The sequence below is a fragment of the Mauremys reevesii genome, linkage group 9 (genome assembly GCF_016161935.1).
Source record: "Mauremys reevesii isolate NIE-2019 linkage group 9, ASM1616193v1, whole genome shotgun sequence".
Taxonomy (NCBI): Eukaryota; Metazoa; Chordata; order Testudines; family Geoemydidae; genus Mauremys; species Mauremys reevesii.
Genome location: NC_052631.1, coordinates 56,073,736 through 56,087,611, shown reverse-complemented (window position 1 = coordinate 56,087,611; position 13,876 = coordinate 56,073,736). Strand labels below are relative to the sequence as shown.

The 13,876-nt window shown below is 50.5% G+C and overlaps 1 protein-coding gene across 20 annotated transcripts in view; it reads right to left on the bottom strand.

The window, feature by feature from the left end:
* Window positions 1-12,991, bottom strand: part of KIF1A (kinesin family member 1A) — a 184,794-nt gene extending 171,803 nt beyond the window's left edge. For all 20 annotated transcript variants that reach the window (XM_039488160.1, XM_039488167.1, XM_039488169.1 and 17 more), the window contains exon 1: window positions 12,859-12,991. The gene's annotated coding sequence lies outside the window, so the exon portion shown is untranslated. The remainder of the gene's footprint in view (window positions 1-12,858) is intronic.
* Window positions 12,992-13,876: the final 885 nt, after the last annotated feature.

Genomic DNA, 13,876 nt, shown 5'->3' with positions numbered 1-13,876 from the left:
GTGACCAGACAGCAAGTGTGAAAAATCGGGACGGGGGTGAGGGGTAATAGGAGCTTATATAAGAAAAAGACCCAAAAATTGAGACTGTCCCTAGAAAATTGGGACATCTGGTCACCCTAGCACACCCCAAGGGAGTGGCGGGGACCCACACATGTGAAACGGAGCTCATTTCTAGTTCAGGCCCATCTTTTTAAAAAAGAACTTTAGGTAGGGTTAACATACATCTGTATTTTCCCAGAGATGTCAGGCTTTTAGGTTCTTAAATCGCTGTCTGGGTGGTAAATTTTAAAAATTCCTCCCGGGGAAAATACGGATGTATGGTAACCCTCTTGGTACAAAAAATACATACAGTGGCACATCCCTTAAATCAGAACTTTTTATAGGGAACCGGTTGATAAGATTTTAGCAGCTCATCACTGCCCCACCCCCCACCCTACCCCCCGACTACAGTTCAGAGGAGAGCCCTTTTCATCTGCTTGCCATGATGCAGCCACATGGCAAAGAAGCAGGGCCAGCTCCAGGCACCAGCGAAGCAAGCAGGTGCCTGGGGTGGCCAATAGAAAGGGGCGGCACTCCATCCGTTGTTGGGGCGGCACGTCTAGATCTGCGGCAGCAATTCGGCGGCGGGTACTTCAGCGCCTCGCTTCCTCTTCGGCGGCAGCTCAATTGCTCCACTTCAATCGGGTGTTTTCTTTTTTTTTTTTTTTCTTCGCCGCTTGCGAAGAAGGGCCATAGCAGAATGGCAGCACAGAGATAGATGAAGCAGGCACAGGGCCTGTGTCGATGCTGAAAGGTGGCACTGTCAGTGGCACAGTGACCCAGCACCCTTTGGTGGCACTATTCAGTGCTGGCTCTGAGGGCAGCGTGCCACCTCCTGAATTCCAGGGGCCCCTTCCTGAAGCACATGAGCTTTCCTCGGGGGTTTCCCAACCAATTGGGCCCACAAAAGGCTCCACCCAGCTTAGCTCATGAGATCTGACACAATCACAACCTGAGATAAGGACCTGTCTGTGCGACACAGGGACATTTTATGGCTGGGAGATAAACGACAGGCCTATCAGAGCATGCTGATTAATCCTACTTGATCTAGTTAATTTAGGAGGGATTAACTAACAAGCTTTCCCTTAATCCATGGCACTGCCTGCTCACAAACCCCACATGGCTCAGTCCACTGGGGGACAAAACAAGGGAGCAAGATCACATCCTGGACCCCCGGGATCGGGCAACAACTGCTCCCATTTAGAAGAGTCTTTTCTGCCTGCATTGCTTCCTGACAACTGTCCTTTGTCAACAGTTAATAAGAGACATTGGGGGGCGAGTGGAATCAGAGAGATGCCGAGTCAGCAGCCACTACTCCTTTAACTGGAAAATTCACTCTCACATGCCAAAGAGATGAGCTGTTCTGACCCCTGACAGTGCTCGCACCTTTCCTTACAACTGTGTTGCATCCTCTGAAGAAGGCAGCCATTCCGCAAGAAATCACACCATCATCTAACTCCTTCAGGCATCTCTCCTCCTCCCCTGCTACCAATGGAGCTCGGTTCCAGAGTCTGAATTCCCCTAAACGCTGCATGACGCAACAGTCCTACACCGACAGCACTCACAGCAAACATTGTTCAAAAGGCAAGAGCACGCTCCGGGAAAACAAAAACTCAATGGTGAAAATCTCTCTCTCATCTCCTCTCTTTTGTGCCTAAGCCTCATTTTAGCAGATTTGGTAAAATCCAGCCAGCTGCCTTTCCTGCCCAGCCTCTATGCAGAGGAGCCCATAATGAGTGCTGTTTTCCGAATCAATAATTCAGTAATCTGAGTGCAGCGCTGAAGACAGTAGTGGCTCTTATCACCATCCAGACGCTGGGCTCTCCGCTTTCAGATGGGAGGCAGACAGCGCAAGAGGAACGGCGATCAGGAGTAAGGGGGAGAGGTTGGACCAAAAAAGGGACAGGGCCCAGTTTCTGCAGCCTTGAACCAGAAATCACTAGGCTGTCACCGCCAGGAGCCCACAAAACCAATGGCCACTGCCTTTAAGCAACCAACATCTTTAACTCTGATGCACCCGATCCTTTCTAAACTGACACTCACTGGGGGCTCCAGACTGCAATACAGCACGCCCTGCCTGAGCCAGGGAAATACGGGTAAAGATAAGCACATGAGCACTCCCATTGAAGTCAAGGGACTATTCATGTGCTTAAAGTTAAGCACGTGATTCAGTGTTTCACTGGATAGGGCTAGAGCTCTCAGCACAGTACAGGATCAAGCCCTACACCCAGAATGTTAGCTGCCCCATTCAGGGCCCCTTCCCCAGTATTCTAGGGGTGGTGTTTCTGGAACTGAACACAGTCTGTTCTGTTGGCTGAGCTGGAATCAGCCTTGCAATCCAGCAGCAGCGGGACACAACTGCTCCTGCTCTTTTATTTCCACAGCTGCCACCACCCCAACTCAGCTCTGTGTGACATTGAAACCACGATCAGATATTCAGATTTCTGAATACATTGCTTGACCCAGAAATTTGTTTTTGCATGCACTGGCCTCCAACTGAACCGGTATATCTAGGGGAGGCATTAGAGTGACAGGGAAGTGCAGGATGGAGATGCAGCCCTTGTCTACCTTCTGCATATGCTCTGGAGCTGTCCAAAAATCAGTAGCTTTGAGAGAGGTGTGCTTTGGAGCTCACTAACAGGGCTTTGTGTTCCAGACAGAACTGTTCTTACTGGGGCTTCCCAATCCAAAGCTCTCACACAGGGGGCATGCACCTTTGGGGCTGAGCCCTATTTGGAGAGCTCCATAACTGGTGCCAATGCCTCCCGCTAGCCCTGGGCACAGGGGGAATTTCACCCGCACGGATTCACAAGAGCCCTGCTTCCTACGTGACAAACGACTGATGCAGAAGCACTGGAAATCCCTGTCCACATCCTGACACAGAAAACTAGTCCAGAGGTCACATGACATGGCATCGCTTGAAAGAGCAGTGTTAAGGGGGAGCATCACAACTGGGATGGCATTTGGGATCAGCTCCTCAGCTAGTGTAAACCAGCTGTGCTCTGCTGAAGTCAGAGGAGCGACACTCTTTTATCCCAACTGGGAATTAGGCCCATCACCTCCAGTGGAGCAATGCTGGTTTACACCAGCCAAGCATTTGGCCCATTGTCTTTAGTTCTGGGTTTGTTCCCATGACAGATGACTGAGTGAGGAGTACAAGGCGCTCCATTGTTGGGCTTTATTAAACAGCACCAGAGACAACTGTTGGTTGATGTCATTGTTCTGTGATGACATTGTCCTGGCTCTAGATGGCATCTATTCTCTGGGACCTGCTATGTGCCAAGCATCAGCTCTCCTTCATTTCCTGGGTCTTACACTCTCTCATCTCATCGCTTTGGTTTTCTCTGCAACACAAAGCCCGGAGCAAGCACCAGCCAGCCTCGCATGAGATGATGAATTTGGCTCTTGTGACAGTGCACCCCATAAGGCTTCATGGAAATATGCTTATGAATCATATATATATATATATATATATATGAATGACACAACTGGAATATGCTTTATGCTACATATGCCACGTAACATATCTCTGTAAAGACTATGACCTACTGAATTTATTCATCCTATTTGTATGCATGTGTCATTGTATTTGAAGTTATGAATATTGGCTGTGTACTTGCTTGATTTCTAAGTAGCCTTAGTACAGCATTTGCTCAGCTTCTTGAGAAAGGAATGTGCAAATTAAGTGCCCAATCAAGAAACACTTAAAGGACAATTAATCTTGGAAAGTTCCAATCCACCTAAGAAGTCTACCTGAGGACATTCAGGGTAGCATGTAAACAATGGCTGCTGCCTGTAAAAACTGGGTCATGCATGGACATGTGACTTGCCCATGTGACTCCAAAACTCCACCTTGGAATTGGACTTTGCATAGGAGAGAGTCTCCACCCACAAGAGAAAGTCTGCTTAAACCCTGGGAGACCCCTCCATTTTGTCTTCAGCTGGCTCAAGAGATAGCCTCTCCACCCCCAAGGATACTTGAAAGAAACTGGAACAAAGGACAGTAACTACAGGGGGTGTGAGTGATTGCTGACAGGGCCAAACTAGAAGGAGACTAGTCTGTAAGAGGAAGCTTACTGGCACACCATGGAGGGTGAGATATTGTCTGTATTCAGTTTTGTGAGTTTACCCTGTATAACTTTTATACAGGGTAAGACGGTTGTATTTGGGGTTTGGACCCCATTGGGAGCTGGGCATCTGAGTGTTAAAGACAGGAACACTTCTTAAGTTGCTTTCAGTTAAGTCTGCAGCTTTGGGGCATTTGGTTCAGACGCTGGATCTGTGTTAGGGCAGACTGGCGTGTCTGGCTCAACAAGACAGGGTGCTGGAGACCCAAGCTGGCAGGGAAAGCCGGGACAGAGGTAGTCTTGGCACATTGGTTGGCAGCCCCAGGGGTTTCTGTGATCATACAGTCCCCTTTTTGCATTATTTATTCTGTCATGTTTGCTTTTTTTGTTTTACTCCATACAACAAAAAAATATTTAATTTTAAAACAAACATGTGCAAATATAATGAATAGATGTTAATTCATAAGAACATAAGAACCGCCGTACCGGGTCAGACCAAAGGTCCATCTAGCCCAGTATCTGTCTACCAACAGTGGCCAATGCCAGGTGCCCCAGAGGGAGTGAACCTAACAGGCAATGATCAAGTGATCTCTCTCCTGCCATCCATCTCCATCCTCTGACAAACAGAGGCTAGGGACACCATTCTTTACCCATTCTGGCTAATAGCCATTTATGGACTTAACCACCATGAATTTATCCAGTTCTCTTTTAAACACTGTTATAGTCCTTCACAACCTCGCCTTCACAACCTCCTCAGGTAAGGAGTTCCACAAGTTGACTGTGCGCTGTGTGAAGAAGAACTTCCTTTTATTTGTTTTAAACCTGCTGCCTATTAATTTCATTTGTTAACCCCTAGTTCTTGTATTATGGGAATAAGTAAATAACTTTTCCTTATCCACTTTCTCAACATCACTCATGATTTTATACACCTCTATCATATCCCCCCTTAGTCTCCCCTTTTCCAAGCTGAAGAGTCCTAGCCTCTTTAATCTTTCCTCATATGGGACCCTCTCCAAACCCCTAATCATTTTAGTTGCCCTTTTCTGAACCTTTTCTAGTGCTAGAATATCTTTTTTGAGGTGAGGAGACCACAACTGTACACAGTATTCGAGATGTGGGCGTACCATGGATTTATATAAGGGCAATAATATATTCTCAGTCTTATTCTCTATACCCTTTTTAATGATTCCTAACATCCTGTTTGCTTTTTTGACCACCTCTGCACACTGCATGGACATCTTCAGAGAACTATCCACGATGACTCCAAGATCTTTTTCCTGACTCATCGTAGCTAAATTAGCCCCCATCATATTGTATGTATAGTTGGGGTTATTTTTTCCAATGTGCATTACTTTACATTTATCCACATTAAATGTCATTTGCCATTTTGTCGCCCAATCACTTAGTTTTGTGAGATCTTTTTGAAGTTCTTCACAATCTGCTTTGGTCTTAACTATCTTGAGTAGTTTAGTATCATTTGCAAACTTTGCCACCTCACTGTTTACCCCTTTCTCCAGATCATTTATGAATAAATTGAATAGGATTGGTCCTAGGACTGACCCTTGGGGAACACCACTAGTTACCCCTCTCCATTCTGAGAATTTACCATTAATTTCTACCCTTTGTTCCCTGTCTTTTAACCAGTTCTCAATCCATGAAAGGACCTTCCCTTTTATCCCATGACAGCTTAATTTACGTAAGAGCCTTTGGTGAGGGACCTTGTCAAAGGCTTTCTGGAAATCTAAGTACACTATGTCCACTGGATCCCCCTTGTCCACATATTTTTGACCCCTTCAAAGAACTCTAATAGATTAGTAAGACACGATTTCCCTTTACAGAAACTATGTTGACTATTGCTCAACAGTTTATGTTTTTCTGTGTGTCTGACAATTTTATTCTTAACTATTGTTTCGACTAATTTGCCTGGTACCAACGTTAGACTTACCGGTCTGTAATTGCTGGGATCACCTCTGGAGCCCTTTTAAAATATTGGCGTTACATTAGCTAACTTCCAGTCATTGCGTACCGAAGCCGATTTAAAGGACAGGTTACAAACCTTAGTTAATAGTTCTGCAACTTCACATTTGAGTTCTTTCAGAACTCTTGGGTGAATGCCATCGGGTCCCGGTGACTTGTTAATGTTGAGTTTATCAATTAATTCCAAAACCTCCTCTAGTGACACTTCAATCTGTGACAGTTCCTCAGATTTGTCACCTACAAAAGCCAGCTCAGGTTTGGGAATCTCCCTAACATCCTCAGCCGTGAAGACTGAAGCAAAGAATCCATTTAGTTTCTCCGCAATGACTTTATCGTCTTTAAGCTCTCCTTTTGTATCTCGATCGTCAAAGGGCCCCACTGGTTGTTTAGCAGGCTTCCTGCTTCTGATGTACTTAAAAAACATTTTGTTATTACCTTTGGAGTTTTTGGCTAGCCGTTCTTCAAACTCCTCTTTGGCTTTTCTTATTACACTCTTGCACTTAATTTGGCAGTGTGTATGCTCCTTTCTATTTGCCTCACTAGGATTTGAGTTCCCCTTTTTAAGGAAGTCTTTTTATCTCTTACTGCTTCTTTTACATGGTTGTTAAGCCACAGTGGCTCTTTTTTAGTTCTTTTACTGTGTTTCTTAATTTGGGGTATACATTGAAGTTGGGCCTCTATTATGATGTCTTTAAAAAGCGCCCATGCAGCTTGCAGGGATTTCACTTTAGTCACTGTACCTTTTAATTTCTGTTTAACTAGCCCCCTCATTTTTGTGTAGTTCCTCCTTTTGAAATTAAATGCCACAGTGTTGGGCTGTTGAGATGTTCTTCCCACCACAAGGATGTTAAATGTTATTATATCATGGTCACTATTTCCAAGCGGTCCTGCTATAGTTACCTCTTGGACCAGCTCCTGCGCTCCACTCAGGATTAAATCTAGAGTTGCCTCTCCCCTTGTGGGTTCCCGTACCAGCTGCTCCATGAAGCAGTCATTTAAAGTATCGAGAAATTTTATCTGTGCATTTCGTCCTGAAGTGAAATGTTCCCAGTCAATATGGGGATAATTGAAATCCCCCACTATTATTGGGTTCTTAATTTTGATAAGAACCCAAAACACCATCTTAACATTCAAAATAATTAAACAAATTGATGGGGGAGACTGAAGGACTGGGGAGGTTTGGGTAATAAATAGGGGGTCACCAGCTTGTCAGGTCTGCATGGTAGGGACTGCATGTCGGTACAACTCCTAGCACAGTCTGGCCCTGAACCTGACTACAGCCTCTGGGAACTGCCACAATATAGCTAGCAACTAAAGAAGCAGCATGGTCTAGTGGGTAGGGCACTGGACTGGCAGACAGGAGGCACAGGTGCCAATCCTGGCTAGGTCAATAGCCTGCTGGGTGAATTGGGCAAGTCACTTCACTTACACGTGTCTTTCCTGCCCACTGCCTCTCTTGTCTAGTTAAACTGTCGGTTCTCTGGGGCAGCAATTGTTCTAGTCACATTCAGGGCAGATGCTGCTGAAACATGAATAAAAGCAACAGTGACCATAAAGAAAAACAAAACAATGCCACCTAAGCAGCAAAAGGGTAGCTAAGATGGGTGTCAAGGGGGAGGGAGCCAGGTCCAGAGGCACCTCCTCAATGAAGGTTGTGTGTGTATGTGAGTGCAGTCACCTCTCCGCTCAATGAGGAGTTAGCCCAGCACTGTGGAGAATTCAAATGTATTCAGGGCTTTCAAAACCAAGCGCACCAGCAGGAAGTCTGTCACTGTGTAGGCAGACAGTGTAAGGAACGCACACTGGGTGTGGTGGGGTCACTGGCTCCCAAGCCGGCGGGGGCGGCTACTTTTCACCACAAGCCACTGGGCTTGGCAACAGCCCTGCTGAAAGGGGTAGACAGTGCCAGTGCCCTTTGGTGCAGTGGAAGATCCAAACTGGATCAGCAGGGGCGCAGCCTGCGCTGGCCGTGCAGCTGAGAGAACACCTTGGAGCCTCTGCTGGTTACATGGAAATGTTATGTCTGAAAGCCATGCCAGGATTCCTTACACCCAGCACCCAGTTTACACCCAGTGTGGACAGCTGCCATCTCAGTGAATTAAAATGGAGGATGCTGGAGTTGTGGAGTCACACCCACCTACCCTAGGGCTGGGCCAGGCCCACTAACTACAGACACCAGAAGAGAGACTAGACCCCTGCCCAGGAGCAGGGCTTTGTTCTCCTGGAATGGAGGATGAAGCAGCCCTGACATAAAGCTGCTCCACCAGAGTGCAGACCAAGCGCAAGGTCCATGGGGCAAGAGATAGACAGTACAGGTGGGTATCACTCTCCTGATGATATTTTGCCTCTTGTTTCGAAACAGCCTTGCCAGGAGGCCTCCTGTCTATGTTGGACAAGAGAAGTTATGATTGATACATGAGGTCTCTCAAGAATCTGATTCCCCACTGGTACCAGTGGAGTCCTATAGCTATGGCTGGGGACAAATGGATGGTGGTTCAAGATGACCCCAGTATTTAGTCACTGGATGTCGCTGCCCCAGCTGATGCATGGCTGACAGGCTTTGAGGGAGATGTCACCAGCTCCCCGCGTCACCATATCTACAATAGTTTAGGAAGTCACTATGGATCTGAGTCCCCATTGCCCAGCCCATGTGCAGTCACCAACCCCCACGCAAAGGTCAGAATGGTAACATGTTCTATTCCCTTTGCATGGATGTGAAGGGCTGCTCATGGGCCAGGGCAATGGGGAAACAAGCCCTGTGGGTGCCTACAGAGGGTAGCACTAGTTCTAGGCACAGGTACTGGACATGTCAGGGATTTGCTCAATATGCAGTGGGCCCAGCTCTGAAAATTTCATAGACCAATGGGCATGTGGGGCCCACCACTGCAACCCTCCCTCATGGTGGCTAGTACTTACTCACCCAGGAACCTCATGGGACACAATGGCTGTGTAAGGATGCAATAGTCAGTGGAGCCAAAGGCTGCAGGTTTGGCCCTTTACTTGGCTCTGCCGAAGCTTCAGGTGCTGTGTGTCCTGGTGAAGTGAGGATCGGGGGGCGGGGGGAGGAGAGAGAAGCAAAGGCGGCAACTAGGCGAAAGGACTCCCAGTAAAACAAAGGAAAATAATTAGGGCTGAAATCTGACAAACATACATCTTTGGGCACCCTCCCTTCTTATACTTAATGTTCAGCCAATCAGCTGCCTACCGAGAACTTCGTATCCAGCTGTACTTGAAGTTTCCTGCTCTCTACCTTCTACTTGTCCCCCAAGCCATAGGACCTGGGCCTGTTCTCTTGTCAACTTTCTCAAGCTATGTACAGTCAGTACTTGGATGGGCAACTCCAAGAAAAATTCAAGGCTCACTGGAAGTGGCACTGGTGATTCAAGAGCAGACATTCCCCCTGCCCCCCGCACATGCACACACACCCCCCTGCATCTGAGCCAGTGGCAGCAGAGGGCACCAAGTAGTTGGCTGAGGTCCTGACCTGCTGGCATAATTAGAAGTCTTCTGACATTAATTACAAGTGTTAGAATGGTGCTAGTGTCGTGTGTGTGTGTGCGCATGTGCGCCATGATGTCTCAACCAAACTTGCCATTTTGGAGGTTGCGTTCTGCCTGCCTAATGTCCTCTTCACTAAAACCAAAAACATTTGCTGTCCTAATCCAGGGGAACTGAATTGAGCCAGCACTCTGTGCGTTGTGCTGACACTGCTGCTATTAGCATTTGAAAAATAGTACCCAGCCCTTCTGATTGGGAAATAAACCTTTCCAAATTAACATGGCATTACACTGACGCCACTGCCAACCCTCAAAAGAATAAAAGCGTCAGCATGACCTTTCCTGGCATTTCAGGAGCCATTTACCCATCCACCCCCCCACAGAAGTGACGCTGGGGAGCACTGCTATAAGAGGGACAGGGGAGACAAGGTTGAGCTGAAGGGCTATCTTACAAAGTCTGCAGAAAAGCAGACCCGCTATCTCCAGTGTGTATCATTTTGTCCATCCATCTCTGTTGGGGTTGATAATGAAACCTAACGATGACAGGTTAAATCCTATTTGCAGTGTTGTTGTCGACATATCAGTCCCAGGATATGAGACAGACAAGGTAGGTAGGTAGGTGAAATCTTTTACAGAACCAACTTCTGTTGGTGGAACGGACAAGCTTTCGAGCTACACAGAGCTCTTCTTCAGGTCTAGTGCATTTTAGCAGAAACACCCACCTGCTCTGTGATTGTAGGGGCAGCCTGCTAAGACTGGTGCTGCTTTCCCCCTGCAATCTGAGCCCTGAACTACTGCCAAGTATTTGCTCTCCATGGGGCTAGACTTATAGGACTGGACTGTGTTAGAACAGTCTGTTTCCCAACAGGGCTGAAGCTGATAGCTACAGGTGTCTGCATTTAAATGGTACCTGTAGATAAAGTAAAAACTAGGAGTCCGGTGGACTGTTAGTCTTTAAGATGCCACTGGACTCCTCATTGATTCTGTGGATACAGACTAACATGACTACCCCTCTGATACGTAGATAAAGTAGAATCTGTGGAATTATTTGGGTTTCTTTGGAGTGAAGGTGCTGTAGGAATGTCAGATACTAGGTGGTGGTGTTGGGCTCCCAGTGAGCAGACACACCCAAATTCACAGAGTGGGACAGGCAGGAATAGCGTCTCCCAGCTCTCCTTCATCCCAGCTACAGACAGCAACTGCAGAGCTGTGCCTGGCCTCAGCAGAAGAGAGAGGAGCCTGAATTCGGCCCACTAGATCTTCCCCAGTGCGTGCCCAGGCACTAGCCGTGCTCAGTGCACTTAGCCATGTCCACAGGCAGCCATGTTGTTCCCAAGATGGCCTTGAGTGACAAAGCAGGCAGCATGCTCTGAACCCTGACCCTCCAAGTCTGGAAGCATTCCCTCCCACACACTCCCAGCCACCAATGACCCAGGGTGCCAGAGGCGCAAGATCATTCTCGAAGCTGGACTCTGGTAGGACAGGGCACGCTCCCAGCTGGGGCATGTCCCTCTTCCCTTTGTCTAGGAGGATGAGGACATTCAGAACGTGGACTGTGAGCCATCTGACCTTTTCAGCTCAGTTAGCAGAGCAGGCTCGAACCGCGGAATAGCACTACACACCCTCCCTCTTTCTCCTAACACCCAACAAATACACACGTGCTGCCAGCCCTACCACGACAGCAGCACAGCCTCAAAAACCTGCAAAATGGCCGACACCCAGCCATGGCTTCCCAGCCAAACCCTCTGCCCAGCCCCTTGGGATTTTGGAAAAAGGAGAAATGAAGACCTCTCCCTGGTGAGTAACATCTTCCCCCATGTGCATCGGATGAGAGCATCCACCGCAGCTGCTGCTAGGGACACTCTGCATTCCACCATACAGAGCGACTCTAACATGCACATCCATCCGCAGCTTCCCTTGAAGATGCTTATTCGTCAAAAAGCCTTTTGGTCAGTGCCCCTACCACAATCCCAAGGCAAACTGAATGTGGAAGGCAGATAGACAAGTCACCAACAAACCCAGTGACAGACCTGGACAGCGAGATGGACATTTTGCTTACACTCTCTCTGCCCCATTATGCCTCTCTGGAAAATGCCATTTATCCCAAGGAGCCCGGTTTGGAATCGAACCCAGGCACAGGGTGTTGCCAGGTCCCACGGCAGCCTGGATCCCATGACTTCTGCCCACTGGATGGCAGCCCCGGATCCAGGCCCCATGACTCTGCATTCTCTCCATCACTCTGCCACAAACAGGGTGGGGTGATGGTTTGTACTGAGGCATGGCTGCCTCCTAACCCTTCTCGCTGGATTTCTTTCTGTGATACATGCAGCAATGTAGCTATGGTGGTAAATAACAGGGAGCACCCAGGGCTGAGGCGCTGCCCAGAACAGGAGAGAGGATCAGGAGAAAGGGCTGGCAGAGAAGAGCCATGAGGAACTGCCATCCCTATTATTTAGGAGCAGATCCCAGCAGAATTCACTAGCCCAAACCCCTACTTCAGGGACAGGAATTTTGGATAGGGCAGGCAGGTACACACAGCCTGGGGGTAGGGTGACCAGACAGCAAATGTGAAAAATCAGGAGGGGGGGGGGGTAATAGGAGCCTATACAAGAAAAAGACCCAACAATCGGGACTGTCTCTATAAAATCAGGACATCTGGTCACCCTACCTGGGGAAAGCATCCGAGAAGCAGGGGAGATGCTGGGAAGCTACATGGATTCCTGATGAGCAAGCAGCAATATTTATTTTTTACTAGAGAAGCAACGTTCTCCCCCTGCCACACCCGACACTCGGCATCTCCAACCTTCCCTTGCCTGTTTTCCACTCCTGCCTCGCCAATCCCCTAGGATTATACCCTCCCCTCCCCACCACCATCTCCCCGGCTACTCCTGTTCTCGCTAAGGGTGGCAAGAAACCAGCCGTAGCGGGCATAACATCGGCTGATCCGCCCCTGCTCCCCGCACCCAGGGAGGGCTTGCACCCTGTTTCACCTGGGTGGGGTGGGAAGGTCTCATGGGGCTTGTCTCTCCCCCCACTGTCCCAACCCCGCCGGGGGTCCAGCCCAGCCAGGGAACAGGGCTGGGTGCGTGGCCCTAGGGGGTGCAGGGCGCTGCGAACCTGCTCCATTGTTCTCCCCGCAACGGCGAGGGAGCGGGGGTCTGACCCAAACGGGTCTGCCCAGGCTGCTGCCCAGCGGTGACGAATCCCAGCGGCAGCTGCTGGGGCTCCCGCCTCTGGCCGATGCACCTGCCGGGCCCGGGGCGGGAGGATGCTCTTACCTCGGCCGCGGCTCAGCGGCTCCCCGCGATCGCCACAGGCATCGGCAGACTGCAGCCGGCGCTCCGTGAGCTGCTCTGCGCCGCCGCCGCTGCCGCGCCGGGCTCAGGGGTGCGCGGCCCGCCCCTCCTCGGCCGCTGGTTGGCTGCGCTGGACGCCCGGCCAGCTAGCGGGGGGCCGCCGGGTGACATCACGGCTGGGGCCGGGCCGTCACTGCGGCAACGGGGGGGCGATCTCGAGGCACACAGCCCCTCCCCAAAAAACACTGTCCCTGGCACCGCCCACGGGACCCCCAGCCTCCTTCCCAAGCCCCTCCCAGGGACCTGCAGCCCCCCCCCGCACCTGCCCCTGGGACCCCCCAGCCTCCTTCCCAAGCCCCTCCCAGGGACCTGCAGCCCCCACCCACCCGCACCTGCCCCTGGGACCCCCCAGCCTCCTTCCCAAGCCCCTCCCATGGACCTGCAGCCCCCTGCACCTGCCCCTGGGACCCCCAGCCTCCTTCCCAAGCCCCTCCCATGGACCTGCAGCTCCCCGCACCTGCCCCTGGGACCCCCAGCCTCCTTCCCAAGCCCCTCCCAGGGACCAGCAGCCCCGCACCGGCCCCTGGGACCCCTCCAACCTCCTTCCCAAGCCCCTCCCAGGGACCTGCAGCCCCCGCACCGGCCCCTGGGACCCCCAGCCTCCTTCGCAAGCCCTCCCAGGGACCTGCAGCCCCCAGCCTCCGTCCCAAGCCCCTCCCAGGGACCTGCAGCCCCCTGCCCCGCCCCGGGACCCCAGCCTCCTTCCCAAGCCTCCCAGGGACCTGCACCCCCGGCACCCGCCTCCGGGACTCCCAGCCCCCTTCCCAAGCCCCTCCCAGGGACCTGCAGCCTCCCCCACAACTCTGGCTCCCACACCGCCAAACTCCTGCCCCCCTGGGATCCCCAGCCTGCAGTCCCCACTCCAACTCCTCCTCCCCACCAGCGCACAGACACAGCCCTCTATGGAGCCCCCCCCACCCAGGACTCCCAGCCCCTCCCC